Source organism: Molossus molossus, unplaced genomic scaffold (genome assembly GCF_014108415.1).
Source record: "Molossus molossus isolate mMolMol1 unplaced genomic scaffold, mMolMol1.p scaffold_m16_p_5, whole genome shotgun sequence".
In the NCBI taxonomy this organism is placed as follows: domain Eukaryota; kingdom Metazoa; phylum Chordata; class Mammalia; order Chiroptera; family Molossidae; genus Molossus; species Molossus molossus.
Window position 1 is genome coordinate 65,861,392 of NW_023425388.1, and position 18,728 is coordinate 65,880,119.

Sequence of the window (18,728 nt, forward strand, 5' to 3'; positions counted from 1 at the left end):
CTGCCTCCCACCCAATACCAACCGGGGCCAGGTACAAACCACAACTGAGGTACGTACCCTTAGTGGGAACTGAACCCAAGTCTCTCTAGACCGGGCTGACACTCTAACTGCTGAGCCAAAGTGGCCAGGGCGAGATCCATATTTCTTAAACTGTGTATGAGTGATATTAATATATGTGCTGAATTAAGTGGATTTTTAGTTGCAGGACTTTTCAGAGCCTTACAGTGTTATGCGCATTACGTATTTCCCTCTCTAGGAGGATAGTATTATAAGCAGTGTTTCTCATACACTTCACCACACAACATAATTTCAAAAAGTACCATAAATATTTCAAGGTTGATATTCCATGGAACAGTTTGGAAACATGGGTTAGTTCTGGGCAAATTTCCATAAGAGGAGGCTATTTACATCTGGACCCAGGTCTTAGTAGGCTTTAGGTAACTCACTTACCTAAACTAATTCAATTTCATCAAAAAGGTATGGGACTTATCTGGACCCCAGGGCTAGTCCAAGGGAAGATCCTTCTGAGGGTGACTCCATACCGGACCACTAGCATGGCTATGACCATACACTGACTGGAACTGGCTGGGGCTTTTTGGTTATCAACTTGAAATACTCTGGAATGTTCTTATTGATTATTCACTCTCCTAGTCCATCAGCAAGTCCTGTTGGCTCAACCCTCAGAATGTATCACATCTTACTGACTTTTCTGGTCTCCATTCCCACCACCCCAGTCTGAGTCATCATCATTTTGTGCCTGGACTATTGCAGTAGCCTCCTAGCTGCTCTCCTCTTATTCCTTCTTGCCTCTTTCCATCTACTTCCCCACACAGCAGCCTGAGTAGTAATCTTTGTAAAACACATGTCTAATCACCTTACTCTCCTATGTAAAACCTACCAGTGGCCCTGGTGTCTTTGAGAATGAATTACAGACTTATCAGTGCCTGCAAGGGCCTACTCGCTCCAGTCTGGGGCCCGCTTGTCCCAGCTTACCTCTCACCGCTCTCACTGCCGGAACTGTGTTGTAGCTGCAGGTTTTTCTGTTCCAGGAACATAATAAATTCCATCCTGCTTCCGAACCATTGCACTTTTTTCCTGTCTGAATTGCTCCTTTCATCCTTCAGGTCTAAGCTCAAGAAAGGTTCCCTAACCACTCGATCTAAGTGGTGCTCTTTCAGCCGATGTCTCTGTCGAACATACGCTGGCAAACATATCTTCTAAAGGTTCCTCACAATCTGAAATGATCTCATTATTTGTGTTTATTCACTGTCCTCCTTTTATGATATGTACTCCTTCACAGAGCCTTCTCGGTCTATTTCACCAGTGAATCCCTATCACCTAGAAATGAGCTTAGCATATAGTAGGTGCTCAGTAAATATTTGTGGAAATAATCCACTGACTGAATGGATCAATGAAGGAATCCAAATGTTTCCTATATGATATAAGAAAATGCACAATATCCTTCCTATAATCTTTGTACCCCAGTCATCCCTGTGTTGGATTCTGGGAAGATAGTTAACACTTGCCCATCCACACTTTGCTTAACCTCGGACTTGGTGGTGATGCAGGGCTAGCTTAGTCTGACACCTGGATTCTGATTCTCTCAGCTCCAGGTGAAGCCAGAATTTAAGCAGAGGCTAGCAGAATAGTAAATATTTTTATTCATTCCTTCCATGATCAGCCGTTCTGATTTCACTGAGTGTTATTTCCAGAGTAAGCTAATATCCCAAGGAATTTAAAATAAAGCATTAAATTTTGTTGTTGGTGATTCCTTGCCCCAGAGCTTCTGGTTGCTTGGTCTTCTGACCTTACCATTTGCTGAGACCTTTACTTTTTGGGATTCTTTCTGCTCTTGCTTTCTCTCCTGTTTCATTTGAATGACAACTGTGATGTGCCCAGTATGGATAAAACAGTATTGCTGGGTTTACATTAGGTCTCAAAGAAGTCTTTTATTCAGGGAAGGTTCCCCCAAAGGCACAGTTATCAGCAGTGGGTGGAGTTCCAGGGAGCCTGTCCCCCACTTGCCTGCAGCCCCACTCCCTAAACTCTTACAGTTGATTCATGGACCACATTTCCTGACTTATGTAGCCTATTGCTCCATTTTTTTAGTGGAGCCAGGGTAACCTAAACCAGCTAACAGTGTGGCATTTCTCCAGTGTTTAGTTAGTTAAAAATGAAGGAGAAACAGAGTCCTGAGAACTATACTGCTACTCTGAATGGTAGATAATCTGTTACAGGCTATTTACCACTAAACTAGTAGATTTTTGTATACAGTTTCTAATGCATGCCGGGGGGCGGGGGACAAAATGAACAGAAAAGGAGGTCTTTGTGCATTGTTGGTATTGCTTGAGGGTCTCACAGGATTTTCATCTCTGCAAAAATAAGGAGTTTTGCCACAATGGAGCAGAATACCTGGCAGTCTGTCACTGGTGGGCCTCCTGTCAGCTAAGCAGGTTTACAGCTCCTTCCCACCCAGCTGTGACTCCCCAGCTGCTCCAAGGAGAGAATGCAGGAAGGAATGTCTCAAGAAGAATAGAATGTGTGCATTTTCATTGACTTTCAATGTCATCTCAAGGCACTGAAAGTGTGTGTGTGTGTGTGTGTGTGTGTGTGTGTGTGTGTGTAATATTATTGAAAGCTGGAGGCAACAGAGTGAAGCTGTTAAGCCAAGAAAATGAAAAAAAATTTTTTTGAGAAATAGCCACATCATTGCCAAGTTTGTCAATGGCCTTTTATCTACCTGCCCCTCAAAGTGTATTTAAATAGTTAAGAGAAGACTCCACATATGTAGTTTTTTTGTTTTTGTTTTTGGTACATGCCCCTAGTGGGAGCCGAACCCGGGACTCTCTGGTCCGCAGGCCAATGCTCAACCACTGAGCCAAACTGGCCAGGGCCACATATGTAGTTTTATTAGCTGGTTCTCACTGTTTCATGGGAGAAGCCATATAGTCTTAATGACAGGATATGGCAGACATTGTATCTTTCTTACAGAAGACCAGAGGAGACATTCTTTACAATGTCCAAGGGCACTGAAGGCAAAACCAGAAATTAGGCTTAAGTGCACCTGACATCTGCCCATTTTCAAGGGACTGGATGTTCATTACTGCAGCATCCTGGTCCCAGATACAGCCCAGTGTGCTGCTCACCCGTGTGTTCAGATAACATCAGTTGACTCAGTTATATACAGCACTTCTAAAATGTTCCAAGTTAAAGTCTTACTCTTTCTACCTAAGCTCTCTTCTTCAGCCCTCAGTAATTTGTCAGAACTACTCAGACTTACTGTTTAGAGCATTGCTGCTCAGTAGGAAACTCCACCAGCCGGCTGCAAGTGGCTGTTAAGCTCTTGACATGTGGTTATTCCCGTGAAGACGTGCTATGGGTGTGAAATACAGGCTGGGTTTCAAAGACTTCTTTTCCGTAAAGTAGCTCATTAATAACATTGATTACATGCTGAAATGGTAATATTTTGGCTATATTAGCTTAAAACAAATTACTAAATTTTTTTCTGTTTCATTTGACTTTTTAAATGTGGCTACTAGAAAAATTGAAATTATATATGAGACTGATATTATATTTCTACTGCACAGAGCTGCTCTAGGCCGGCGATTTTCAGCTGGTGTGCCAGAGAGTTTTTAAAACATACAATACTTAACTATTTATTCAAGGGCACTGACCTCTTTTCCTTTTGGATTGTCAAATTAATAAATGATAATAGCCAATGCAAAAATAGCCATCTGATGTGAGTGAATCAAAATTATACCTATTTGTTTTATCAGATCAGCAGAAAATATATTTTTGGGGTATGCCACAGAATTTTAGTAACTAGTTGATATGTGCCATGATCAGATGAAAAAGGTTGACAATTGCTGCTGTAGACACTTGTCACTTAACCATACACTGCGTTTAGCCACACATTGTCTTGAGTTATCTTCTATTAGATTGAGTTCTATTATTTAAAATTCCATGCATCTATGCCCTATCTCCCCATCTAAACTGTCAGTAACTTGGGAGCATGCACCGTGCTTTATTCTTCCTGAGCCCAGCATCCAGCATGATGTTTGCTATTTTGTTACTTGATTGTCCCATACATTGCTTACTTGCTTGGAAATAGGTATTATCCAATTCTACTTTGGACAATGATGAGGCAATGCAACTTAATTTGTGTTTGGAGTATTGCTTTTTTCAAAGGGATTCATTTTTTGTGGTTCTTAATTTGTCCAGAAAAGTTAACATTCCTCGAAACTGGATTATTAAAATCCAAGGGATCTGTATTTCATGTTGGGACCTACTGACATCCATGCCCAGCAGTTAATTGATGATTACGGATTTTAAAGAGCCCCTTATTGCCACCCCCAAATCTTGGGGAAGCTCCACATAAGTTCAGAGTTGTGCCCCACTTTCCAGGACCTATCTGGGTTTAGGTGCAAGGAAATAAGTCAGGTTGGTCATGTGACTGCCAACCTTAAGCCAGGAGTGAGGGTAGAGGACCACCTCCAGCCGTGGTTGCCAAGTAGCTGGCCAGACCTCTTACCAAATGGCTGTGACTCCCTCAGCCTCTGAGAAAATACTAGGGATGCACCCTGGGTGGGCCTTGCCCTTTAAACATTCTACAGTTTTGTAACTGAGCTTGTGGCTGAACCACATGCTCATAATTTCTAGGCTGGCTACATTACGCCTAAAATGCAGTCATTTCTGCTGGTTCCCCGGGAGAGCCTGACCTTTCCCAGGGATTTGTGAGCACAGGATCACCGAGCCCCTGTTTTTGGTTCAGTTGTTCAGGAATGTGTAAGAAGGCACTCCTGAGAGCCTCCCCTCTTCAGGGGGAGATTTAGTAACTCTGCTGTGGAATGATCACACTCTATTGCCCACATTATTGCCTTCAACTCATAGAGAACCACCTCCCTTTGGCAGCAATGCATGAAATGAATGATTCTCTTTTTAGAGAAGCAGGTGGAAGGATTTGTAATTACCAAGATTTTGAAGTAAATGTGGTTCCATCTGCCCAAGTTCCCCAGCTTCCCAGCAGCTGAAACCTATGCATATCTGCATGGGGCAGTTGAACGGATGGAGATTAAGGTTGCAAGAGGCAGTCCATGCTCAGAGTAGTACTTCCGTTAGGTTTCTCATCTTTCCTAGGTTATGCCCTAGAAAAATCGAGTTCCAAAATCTATGGCTGCATTTCTGGGGGCTCATAGACACCAGGTTAGTATTCCCACTCTGTAAAATAAAAATAATCGTTTTTCCCTTAAGCAGCCTAATAATTAAGGTGACCATGTATCACAGTTTGCCTGTTGTCCAAGTGTATTTATTTATTTTAAATATATTTTTATTGATTTTTAGAGAGCGAGGAAGGGAGAGGGAGAGAGAGAGATAGAAACATGGATGAGAGAGTCACACAGATTGGCTGCCTCCTGCAAGCCCCTCACTGGGGATTGAGCCCTCAACCCAGGCATGTACCCTGACCGGGAATTGAACCAGCAACCTCTTGGTCCACGGGTTGATCAACCACTGAGACACACCAGCTGGGCCAGGTATATCTATTTAAAAGGTCCCCCTTTATTGTTTTTTTTTGTTTGTTTATCCTCACCCGAGGACATTTTCTGATATTTTGTTCAGATAGAGTGGGAGGGAGGGAGAGAGAGAGAGAGAAACATCGATGTGAAAGGGACACATCGAGTGGTCGCCACCCACACAACCCAATCAGGGCCGAGGACAAACTGCAACCGAGGTACATGCCCCCAGCGGGAACCAAACCTGGGTCTCTCCAGACTGCAGGCCAACGCTCTAACTGCTGAGCCAAACCAGCCAGGGCCCCCCTTTATTCTTGAAGAAGTCCCAGTTTGGGTAATAAAATATATGGTTGCCCTCCTAACCTCAGATATTCTCCCGCTCAAGCTCACAAACCCCTGCTTGCCCTGCAGCACCCATCCAGCATCCCCTACCTAGATAAATTGGGTTCCATGGTGACGTGTAAATGAAGCTTGCAGCTTCCCTCACTGATCCTCAGATCTAGAAAGCCCCTGGACCTGAGACCATCCAGAGAGCAACATCACTGGCATAAACTCCTCCATCTGAAGGGAGTCCTTCATTTGGTTTTGGAATTGTTTTGGATGTGTGCCTGCGGAGATGGGGTATTTGGGCAGGAAGGGTCCTTCCGCGTCAGGGAGAGGGCAAGCTGGAGGCACAGCCCTGCCTGTGGAGCCTGAGGGTGATGAACACCACCTGCCTCTGGCGTTCTTTTGGAAGACTATTCCTCGGACTCCTGGTTTTCTCCACTTTTTCCTGGCCAGCAGTTGTCATGGCAACACAGTGTCTGAGAAGTTCTAATTGCATCTGTCTGCTTCTCCTAGAACCATACAGAGACACACATATGGAGACTTCATTTAGCCTGGAGTTTCTTGCTGGGTTTTAACCCCTCTGCATTCCTTAGTCTGGAGAATAATTGCCAAAATGCTAGAAACTCGAGGACTGCTTTGCAGCCACCCTGCCCCCAAAGATTCCCAGGGCTTTGTCCATGTTTTCAGAGTGGAGACACCCACTGCTTGGCTGTGCTGGGCCTCTGGATCTCTCTGCTCCATTCTGCTCCAGTATCCCCTGACCTCCCTGCTGTCCCCACACATCACCCTGGCCCCCTTCCTCTGTCAGAGTGTCTTAGTTCTTGGTTGGACATCACAGTTCCTTTTAAGGTGTCCAGCCCCAGGGGAAATAAACCACTTGGGCACAGCTACAGCCTTGCCCTTGCCTGGCACCCCACTGCGAGGATGAGCCAGAGGAGAGTGGTTGGAGACCCTGCGACATTCTGGGGATGGGGAGGGGCAGAACAAGAAGCTTCTTTTTCTAGTCTATGGAGACTGACCAACTGGCCTCCCTTCTACCTCATAGGACAGTGTAAGGGTGGGGCTCCTGGGAAGAGTTAACACAAAACAGCTGCCTTGGAGAGTAAGCCCATTTCACAATTTCTTTTGGCCTGTTCTCACTTGATTCTCTTTATTTCCACTTCTCCCTGTCTAGGCCACCACCCTACACTCTGAAGTCTTACCCAATTTTGCCTTCTTCCAAGGTAGCTCACATTCCCACATTACTTCACCTTCTTCCCTCTCCCCCTCCACCAGATTCTCATTCCCTCGGCGTGTCAGCTGGCTTGTGCATTGCTGGTGGACAAAAGAAATGACTGGAAGCTGTTTCAGTCTCCCATTGCTCTCCTGTCCACTTCACCAACATACGTGCGCACACACACACTACACACACACACACACACACACCAGTGTCTTTCTATGGGTCTGGACAATCTCTAATTAGTGAATTTTCAGGCCAAATATTTATGGCCTGGTGGAGAAAGGTGGGGTCTTTAAGGTATTCCCCCAAAAGACTGGTTCAGGAAGGGGGCGACTCCAGGAGAGGAGTTGGCACAGGATCTGTTTTTCTGTTCCTACTCCAAGTCCTCAGGGCCATGCGACAAAGTAACCCTTTTATGCTTTCAACAAGGGTTGACTAATGGCATAGGGTGTTATGAAAAAACTTTAAACATAATCCTTGTCCTCTAGGAACTTATGGTTCAGCTGGGAAGACAAAATCTGTATAACCAATTAAAATTTTAAAAAAGTGATCAAAATGAGTTTAGACAAAGTGGAATGAAAGTCCGTGGCAGGAAGAAGGAATTCATATCAATCAAAAGGAAAAGGTCACCGAGGATGGAGTGGTGTAACTTGAGCTAAGCCTTGAAGAACAGGAAGAATTTGTGCAATCCAGGCAATAAATCAGACTTTGCAGATGGTAACATCTTTTTAGCTGATCTTGTAGGACATTTTCTGCCCGCCTGAAGGTTAAAGAAATAGCTAACAATACCTAACGGTGCTGACATTTTCAAAGGATAATGAGTTCCCATTTCAAAATGTGGAACCTCAGGAGTCCTATATGTTTTATTTTAATCTGCTTGTGACTTAAATATGCTGTGGTTACCTGCTCTACCCATAGGCACAGCTGAAGCTCCTCGTAGCCAGAGAGTTACTGGAGGTAAGGAAGCCAAGGATCTTGAGGTCTTGAGGCCATGTGAATGATGAAGTTACCCAGGAGAGAGGAAGAAGGCTTTGAGCCCCGTGCAAAGACCTTGTTAATTGTGGCCAAGCAGATGTCAGTAGATGACAGTGTCAGGCATTTAAATCAGTGCCAGGTCATGTGAACCACCTTGGAGAACGGTGACTTAGCCTTCAGTTTTAGGGGGAGCCCTGTGCAAATTGGGATAATGAAAAAGAGCCACAGATGTGGGAAGGGGGACTATTCCCCAGTTCTGGAAAGGTACCCAAGTTCTCTGCCAGAGGGATTTCATCCCTAGTAGGGTTGTGTATCAGGAACTACCGAGAGGCTACCTAAATTCAGTAGACCCTGGGGCAAAGGGTGGAGAGAATGTGTAGCTCTTGGGCTATATCCATATCTTGCCTGCTTCCCACCAAAGCAGGAGAGTAGATATTACATTCCACTCAGAAGCCCACGAATGTGAATCCTCTGTTTCTGGGCTTGGGAAGCTTCGGGAGGTGGAAGGTTGGCTTCGGGTCCTGAGAATGTGCAGGAATGTTGGTCCAGATGTGGCAAGCTCTGCAGGGGACACCCTCCCACAGCTGCCCCAGCGCTGTCTCCCTTCTTTAGTTGAGGGTATTGGGATTTAGGTGTGGGTTGGTTTTTTTTTTTGGTTTTTTTTTTTTTAACTTTAATCAACCATCTTCCTTGAACTACATGTGGAAATAATTAGATCATGAATGCTGAGTAAATGTGAGCCCTGGCAGTCACAGACATACTTCAGTGACAGGTTCTTGGCAGGAACGAAGAATTGTGAATCTCATGTGAATTTCCCTTAACCATTCTCTCCCTTCTTTCCTTTCCTTTTTTTTCTTGCAAGGCAAACACACGTAGAATAAAAAGATTATTAATGGCATTCTAGGGGAGTAGAGGGTTCCAACCAGTTAACTGGTTAGTGAAAAAAGGCCACTCGATTGGGGTCCCATTACTGCTCTCCTGATTCCCTCTGCCACGATCCAGGAGGGAATAAAAAGGCATTTCTTATTAAAATTCTTCGACTAGGAAAGCCAATTTTAATTCCCCAACCAAAACCCAGCAAAAAGCCTGAAATACCCTCAAGAGGCTCTATATGTAAATAGTCTCTTTAGTTTGGGCATTTGGGTTAGCTTCCCTGGGAGAATAAACTTTGATATTCAGGTTCATCTGAAATGGTAAATTCCTGTGCTTTGTAGTTAAGAGAATCCTAACAGTTTAAGGGACTCTGGCATCATCTACAACCCTTTTTTTATGGATGGGGAAACTGAGGACCAGAGAGGTCAAGCGCCTTGCCCTAAGCCACCCAGTGCATTATATGTCTCCAGGCTTCTGCAGCGGTTCTCTTTACATGGAACCTCACTGCCTCTGTCTGGTCTGCCCTCTGGCTTACTGGTTCAGATTTTAATAGAGGTGTAAAGGCTTTTCTTAGGAGGGAGGCCTCATCCTAACATTTGCCAAATCATTTCTCACACAGTGGCATTCATCATCCACTTCTTGGAGCTCTCTACACTTCCTGGTTTTGCTCCGTTTCCTGAATGTGCCTACTCTGCTTTCTTGGCTGCTTTGCCCTCAGAGCCCTCACATAGCTATGCAGGCTGTTCACTGCATGAGAAGGTGAGGGGGGCTTGCCAGGCCCTGGGACCTGGCGGCTGTTGCATCTGCCCAGAGGGGAAGGCACCTTTTCCAATTTGCACAAAGACCCCATGTGGGCTGGTGGCAGCCTATTCTCCTTCTTGCTCCTCTCTGTACAGATCCTTATCCCTTCCTCCTGAGCTCATTTATTCTCTTGGCCATATATCTCACTCCTTCGTGGATGATGTCCAGATGTGCATCTCTAGTCCTTTATTTTCAACTGTCAGTGGGATGTTTTACATCCCCTTAGACTTGTGCCCATAACTGATTCATCTTTGCTTGCCCCTCTCCCACTTGGCCCTTCCCAGGGCTCCATCTCTGACAGGTACACCAGCAATCTTCCAGGCCTCAAAGCCAGGGATTCTGGCAGATTCCGGGGTTCTCTCTTTCCTCACTTCTATCCGGTATGTTGCCAGATCTCCTTGTCCTTTAGAGATTTCCCTTGGATTCCTTCCTTTCTCTGCCACCACCCTCCATGAGACTCTCATCATCCCAGGCTCCTTCTCGCTCATTTCCTTGTGCTGCAGTTATTTCTCCTCACCCATTTCTTCCCATGTACGACTGCCAAACTGTTCTTAAAACCCTTCTGCTCGCCCTGGCCAGTTTGGCTCAGCGGTTAGAGCGTCGGCCTGCGGTCTGGAGAGACCCCGGTTCGGTTCCCGCTAAGGGCATGTACTTCGGTTGCAGTTTGTCCCCGGCCCTGGTTGGTCGTGCGGGTGGCAGCCACTCGATGTGTCCCTTCACGTCGATGTTTCTGTCTGTCTCTCCCTTCCTCTTCCTCCCTCCCACTCTATCTGTACAAAAAAAAATGGAAAAATATCCTCGGGTGAGGATTAAAAAACAAACAAACAAACAAAAAAAAACCTTCTGCTCAAAACCTACAGGGTTTCCATCCAGACCTTACCATTCTTCAGGGCTCAGCTCAAGTCCCATTTTGTCCATGAAGCCCCGCCGCTAGGCCTCGGCCCCATTTCCTTCAGCACCTCATGGATCTGCATGTGTTACTTTCGCAGCCCTGACTCGGTTAGAAACTCCCGTGAAGGCAGAGGCCGCTCCTTTCGAGTGTATGGCTTAGAGCTTGTACCATGCTGGTGACACACCGCCATTCCTCTTTTGTTGTTATAGGCACTCAGCACAAATATGCTTTCTGATGGGTTTAAACGACTTGCCTCATCCTTTACTGAAGACTGGAGGACTATCTATATCCCTCCTTTATCCTTTAGCGTGGGCATGTCTTAGGCAGACAGTTGGAGAGTGGAAAATGAATATGTACTATGCTCAGACCTACCAGGCTAATTCAGGGCAGAAAGTGGTCTGACTTAAAGGCTCCCTCTCAGTGATCTGAAGAATCTAACAGGTGAATTTGTGAAGCTAGCGGACTTGCAAAAAGCACTCTTTAGGAAAACTAATAGGATATCTTGGGCACTCCCAGGGACTATAGACTCTGAGGACTATAGACAGATACTGGGGAGCATTTCAGTCAGAGTGGGGTCACTGGATGAGACTAAGTTGAGGAGACAGCATGGCACTCCCTGGGGAGACACCCCAGCTCATCTGTGGACCAGGACCCGAAGGTATGAGAACAGAAACAGCCTCCTCAGGTGCTGGAGACAATCTGGGTGGAGGCAGTCTTCTCACTGCCAATAGGGACGCATCCTCCAACCTCCTAGACGATTTTCAGTGCTGTAGGAAAGTGCCTGGCATATTTCTAACTCTGTAAGTGCTTACTAAGCGTCTGCGAGGACTGGAGACCATCCCAGAGAACTGGACTTAGTGTTATGGAGAAACGAAGCCTGGGAGTTGCTGCACTGCATCTGGGCCACATAAAGAAAGACCTAATCTATGGAGGGGGAGGCATTCCAGAGAAAGGGCTTCCCTGTGAAGATGACGGCTTAGGTCCTTCAGTCTGACAAGGCAGACACTTAGAGAATGTAACAGAGTCTGTGAAATAATGAAGACAACGGTTAAGGTAAATAACTTTGTCCCATTTGAAATTTGAAAGTAGTAATTTTTAGGCACACAGTACATTATTACATGAGTAAAGAATGTCCGGAGCATGTAATCCCATAAGCTGTGATAGAGGCTGAATGTAATAGAAAGGAGAACTGGATAATTCTCGAATGACAGGTTTATAATAGGTTTTGTTGTTGTTTTTAATCTTAAAGCTAATCCTCTTGGATGATGCCTCCCTTCTTTTGATGTTATAAAGCTCAGCCGTGCCTTCCCCCAAACATCCCGAATGCCACTGACACTGGCCACTGACACTGACACTAATCTGAACGGACCTCAAATGACAAATAATGTAAAAAAAACAGTCATTAAGCGTTTTCTCAGGCAGGACAATGTGGTGGGTCTGTGGAAAGCCAAAATTTACAAGAGCTTAGTCTACTTGAGATAAGCTATGCAGTGGAACCTTGGTTCTCAAACTTAATTCATTCCAGAAGGCTGTCCGAGAAGTGATTTGTTTGAAAATGGAACCATTTTTTTCCATTATAAATAATGTAAATTGAATTAATCCATTCCAGACCCCCAAATGATTCTGTTTTAACCTTTCTCAGTTGCCTGTGATTGTTATTTCGTGAGCACTTTCACACCCTTAGCAACATCAACACTTTTGATGGCCTCTTTATGTTTTAAAATTGTGCTAATAGTCGATTTCACCACGCCACACTCGGTAGCCAGATCAGATGTGCAAATACCTCTATATCATTCTTTGTAATTATTTCCTGTTTAAGCTCTATCGTTGTTCTCACACAAGTGTCCTTGTCACTTTCCTGCCATCACTAACCTTCATAGGACCCACAGTGACTTACTGTGTGTATTTAATAATAATAAGCAGCAACAAAATTAAAAAAAAAATTAACATATTTACAGCACAATCTCCTGAGATGTTAACAGTGTGAGGTTAAACGGTAAACTGACTCGTACTGTCCCATGCTCTCCTTTGTTTGTCACCTGGGAGATGTGAGACTGATCATACAGGTATTGACATGAAAGGGTTGTCAGGTCAAAAACTAAAGTTTTGTTCAACAATTGAGACATTTTTCCATAAACAATTTGGTCAAGAACGGAATTGTTTGAGATGAGAGAAATTGGAGAACCAAGGTTTGACTGTGTGTGCATAAAATATTAAACAAGGCTCTAACAGACGAAAGGTGGAAAAGCCTTCTTGTTTAGGAAGAAAATGAAGGGTAGATGGAAAGGGATATTGACTGGGAAGCTAATAAAGCTTCAGTTTCAGACCTGTTACTTAAAGGGCCTGTCTAAGGCCCCGTGCCCAATTTTGTAGTCATCATTGCCTATTCTTTTAATTAAGGAGGGCCCCTCAAGGTTTTTGTTTTTTTTTAATCCTCACCCAAGGATATTTTTATATTTATCTTCAGAGTGGGAGGGAGGGAGAGAGAGAGAGAAAAAGAGAGAAACATCCACATGAGAGACACATCGACTGGTTGCCACCCGCACGACCCCAACCGGGGCCGGGGATGAACCGCAACAGAGGTACGTGCCCTTGGTCGCAATCAAACCCAGGACTCTTTGGTCTGCAGGCCGACGCTCTAACCGCTGAGCCAAACCGGCCAGGGCAAGTTTTTTAAGCTTTAGGCCCCACAAAACCTGGATCTGACTCTGGTGCATAAACTCTAGAGGAGGGATTGGTTGTGAGCACATAGGGGGCGCTGTCCCCACAAATGCCGTGCCTGCTGCCAAGCACACCAGGACATTTGCTAGAAATCACCACTCCTTCCTCTTTCCCTGGAATATGTAGGATGCACCCTCGTGTTCTTTTCAGAGAAAGGAATCAGAGAACCTGAGCAAGGTCACATGGTGCTCCAGCTAGATTGCAAGGCCCTGAAGTGCCTTTGCTTTCTCCTTGGCTTTCTCAGGCCTGGGCTCCGAGGTTCCATTCTAGAATGGCCTCCTGGGAGCAGCCAGCGTGCCGCCCTACCCCCACCCGTGTCTCCTCTTCTCCCCAGTTCTGTGAGTTCCTTTGTCCCCCACTCCATGATGCTGTGCGAATCTGAGGGGCCCTGGTGTTTCTGTGAAGTTTCCATGACTAATGCTGGCAAAGCACGGAGAGCGTGTCTCACGTCAACAAAGCCGCTCTGTCACAGAATAGTGGCGAGCGGAGCCAAAATTCCACCTTGGCATACGTAAGGCTGTTTTTACATTTTCAAACAGAAAGTGGGGAAGGAGGACAAGGATGGACAGCACAGGGCTGACCCAGTTCGACTGGTGGTGTATTAAGATGTAGTTTTATGCCTTTGCTTATAAGCTCCCTCCCCTGCCAGAGCACATTGTTCTTCCAGAAATTGTTTTACTTCAGAAGACTTTTAAAAACATTCAAAGTGTATATTGTGTTCAGACTTATTGCTGGTGGGCCCAGAGACTCAGAAACACTATCACCTCTAGTGGTGGTTTTGTAAATAACTTGCTTTTTCAGTTTCAAAAATCATTGTTTTTTAGACCGGGGATCCAAGATAACACTTTTCTAGCTTTGATTTGTAAAGAGGCAACATAGTTTAGTGGGAAGAGGACTGGATTAAAGTCTGGAGAACTCAGGTTGAGCCCCACAAGGACTTGGACCAGTCACATGTAAACCATCCGCGCATCTCGATTTCTCCCTCATCATTGGATGTTACATCTAGAAGGGCCAGAGAGATGACTCCTGCCTGCCTGTTCTCAAAGGTTTCGAGAATAAAAAATGATAGTAAGAATGAAAGATTAATCACAATTGTGGTACAAATATAAAATATCATTCATGACCACGCAGTGGCTGACAGTTGCTCAGAGGGGAAGTTTTTCTCTGGTAAAAGTCAGCAATGTTCCCTGTCAGTCTTTACCAAGAGACATTAGCATTGTGAAACTTAACCATGAGACCAGATCCCCAGGGCATGGCTTGCAACACTTAATGAAAACAACACAGACGCAAGTCAAGTCGGAGAGATGATGCAGATGGATAGAACTAGAAACCAACCTCATGTTTCTCCATTGAAAACAAGTATTTTATTGATGTTTATCAACATATCAGGGTGTCTACACTTCCAGAACACATCCCTTCTCCCCAGTCAATTACATTCTCACAGGTATATTGAGACCGGTGGGTTTTCATACCTGTGATGTCACACTCTTAGGAAACATTCATATGCCAATGTGGTTGTCTGTATGTAGACGGCATTCTCATACAGCCTTGGGACCTAATTCCTAAAATTGCTGCGGTGATAAAGAAAATCTGTTTCATTTGTGAGAACTGCATTGTGCCCCGTGACTTCTCCCCGTGCCGCCCTTGGAGCTGTACCCTCTCTCCAGAGCTCACTCCCTTGACTGTTCTTGGTAAAGGAACATCAGGGCCATGGGGTCAGGCAAACCTGTGTTCCAGTCTTGACTCAGCTCTCACTAGTACATCACAGAGCTTTTCTGAATCTTAAATTACCCCCTTCTGTTACATGGGACTGAAAATACGAAAACTGCCTAGACGTTGTGAGGACAGAGGTATCTGTGAAGCGCCTCACTCCGGTGTCGGTGCTCTAATGAATATTAGCATCAGGCCCTAGCCCATTGTCACCCCCCTCGAAGATCTCTCCTTACCCCTGGCAGGTTTCCCTGCCCCCAGCCTCTCTTCATCCAGGCTGCCCTGAACTGGGAGTCAGAATCCCCAAGTTGGAAGGAACCAGACACATTATTCCAAAGCACCGCATTCTTGATGTCTCTGGCCCCATTCCAAGCTTCCCAAGATCCTCACTGCCCACCCGATTCGGAAAACCCCTTGAATCAGCTGCCCAACACCTGCAACCCTACCTCATCTCTCTCTTCCTCGCACGCCCCTCCCTCCCCATGAGCGTGTTCCTGCCATGAACATCTCAAGATGTTCTCCCTCGCTCAGAATCAGTCACTCAGCAGATGGGTAAAAACACCTACCACCCTAAGGAACTTTCCAGAAACTTTGGGAATGCTCTAGACACTCCTGATCCCAGAGGGGATAGGGCTTGGGGAAGGGTGTTTGATGGCACGAAGAAGCCACCTCTTGGGAGAAAATTTTCTTCATTGTTGATTTCTGCATTAAAGCATGCATGTGAATGGGAAGTTGGGGAGGACCATGAGGGAGTCAGGTAAGACATCCTTTCCCAACTCGGCAAATCCCCAGTTCTGGGTTCGCGCTGCCTGTGCCTCCTGGGCATCCTCCCCAGTCTCTTACCACCCCCACCCTCCTCCATGTCTGCAAGGACAAGCCGGGAGAGGCTGCAGGAGCCAGGGCTGCACCTGCATTGCGGCTCTGGGCTCTGTGAGACAGAGAGAGATTGCCACCTATTGACAGATGCGCCACCTGCAAAGGGGAATGCTAGTGTAACTAGCATTTCTCTGTGGTCTTCAAACAGGGTAACAGGTTGGCAGGCCCTTCGATTGATCCATTTGGTCTGTCCTCCTGCTCTCAGTATTGTCATTCTGATGTAAGGAAGGATGGGTGGGGACCTGACAGCCCAAAGTGGCAACAGCATCTCAGAGGGAAAATTGTCTGAAAGTCAGTTTTGCACTGTCACCATGGCCACTTTCAGTTGTGTGGCAGGCACTCTGCTACATGCGGTACATCTCATTTAATCCCACATGGCCCGCACAGGGATCAATGTGTTCATTGTACACATGAGGAAACCGGTCTAAAGACAGCGCTTTGCCCAGCTTTGCCCACTACCCGGGCAACTGAGGAGCAGAGGTAGGGGATCAAATCTAATTCTCTGACGCAGTGTTAAGCACTTTCTACTGACACTAATTATGCAAATCACATCTTCACTATAATTTCCTTAACCTTAAATCTTCTGGGTATGAAAATAAATATAAAAGCTTTTCCCTTAGGTTGGGTAGAATCTGCCACTTTCTAGTTATTTAACCCATAAGGCTCAGTTCTCTCATCTGTAAAATGGGAATAATTATGATGTTGAACGTATGGCGTTGTTGTAGAGCTTAGCTAAACTAATGTATAATAAAAGTCTCTTAGCAGGGTGCCAGATATTTATAAATGGAAGCTTAATCATCTATTGTCTAAGGGTCTGGGTTGGAATCCTAGCTCCTCTCACTTTTAGCTTTGGGATCTTGGAGAGGTTACTTGATCTTTCTGATGTTTATTTTTCTATAAAATGGAGTTAATAACATACATGTTCTTGCAAGGCTGTCCACACAGTAAGGTGAAATCTTTACATGGATTTTTGAGAACTATTTCTGAAAAGTGACTTAGGTTGAATTCTACCTATAACTGAAAGCTTTTCGTCTTAACACTCACTAAAAAGCAACATAAGGCTTTTAAAAAGAGGCTCCATAAATGCCACAGGCTATTATTCTGCAGGAATCCTATAAGCATTAACATTAATAGCACTTTTCACGGGCAGTTTGTTTCACAGTTAGTGATGCACTTCCAAATATGTCATTTCATCTTCACAGGGCAGGGGTGGTGTTTACCCCTATTTTGCAGAGGAGAAAACTGAGACTCAAAGAATTAAAACACACAGCTAATAAGTCTAACAGTTGTGGGCGTCTGCAATGGAACTGTGTGCTGGTATGTCTTTAAGTGTAGGCCTATGTCTGAGCAGGCTTTTTATGCATTTGTGTGTTTTTGTGTGACACACTCACAGAAGGTTATATATTTGTCTGTATCCCTCTGTTATAGGGCTGTTTCCTAAAAGGAAAAGGAGAAGATAGTCTTATCTGAGATTTTTTTATATACTGGTCAGCAATAGCCTTTTCCACTTTTTTTTTTTTAGAACTGCTTTCTATTCCCAGGTACAGTTTCCAAGAGGGCTGCTCTGTCTGGAGAATATGTTAGATTTTATCTCCATTCCTGGTTTAGGAAACAACAGCTCTCTAGCCCTCCCAGCCTTCTGGGAATTACTTCCTCTTTTCTTCCCTGCCTGCCAGCTTCATTGAATTCGCCTTAGCAACATCCAAAAAAGAATGGGTGTAGCAACAGCATGTGAACCAATGAGATGTGAGCGTGGCAAGGGTTTCTAGACCAATGGGAGCCTTGTGTGACCAGCAAGCTGGCTCAGGAGAAAAAATAATAGCCTGGAGTTTGCAAAGCAGCCTCTGGGTGGCAGCAGACCAGTTGTATTGGACACAGTCCCTCAGCTCTCAATACCTGCTTTGTTTTTTGCTTTCTTTGACCTATTCTTGGATATAAAACATCTACCAGCTAAAAGAATTTACTGTTAGAAGTGATTTGGAGAATGTGAGTTCTCCGCATGGCATAGTAGACGTGGCCTGAAGGGCAGAACCTTAGGTTCCATCCCCACCTTGACTACCGCCAGTCCCATGAGCCCATCACAGCTCCTGCCATCTTCGTAGGTTTTGTCTCAGCCGATGCACCCCAGTGGGCAGGGCCCCAGGCCTGTGGTGATCGCCTGCTCAGCCAGTCAGCACAAGTGTCTGGAGGAATCCATTCTCCTTCGTTCAGCCACCACTATTGCTGGCCTGAGTGGCAAATGAGGTGGCACTGGTTTTTAGCCACCAATTAGTATGAGAACGAGTGTGTCGCTGACATGCATGACTACAAACATCCATGTTTTCACAGGCATAGATTGGAGCTATTCCCTGCCTTTTCCATTCTGGTGCACATGTCTGAACAGGAATGTCTGACCACAAGTGGTTTGAGGATAGTTCAGCTTGTCAGATGGTTTGACCCTCTTGATCTTGAAGCAAGAGGCCGATGTAGACAGGGGCTGAATTAGACCATATCGAATAATAGCAGACCCATGTGTCAGTGGCTTCGCCATCCTTCTTTTGCCTTTTGAGATGATATTGCCTTGAATACCACTCAGTGAGATTTTGGTCCTTCAGATATCCATATTTCTCTCAAATGTTTCCATGTCTCCCTGGTCTACTCTTCTCATCCTTTGGGAATCAGTCAAGGCCTCCTCTCTCACAGTGCCTCATGTGATTCTTGCCCTCCTTCTCCCTTCCAGCTCCCTGGTGCTTCCATATTGCTTTCTAAAGATCTCTTTATTTGTGCTTCCTCAGAGAGTCATGGAGCTTCCTGAGGACAGGGACTGTGCCCCTATATCTCCATT

General features: G+C 45.3%; 1 protein-coding gene across 1 annotated transcript in view; it reads left to right on the forward strand.

Moving 5' to 3' along the window:
• Positions 1 to 18,728, forward strand: part of FSTL1 (follistatin like 1) — a 56,114-nt gene that overhangs the window by 17,739 nt on the left and 19,647 nt on the right. The window lies entirely within an intron of this gene.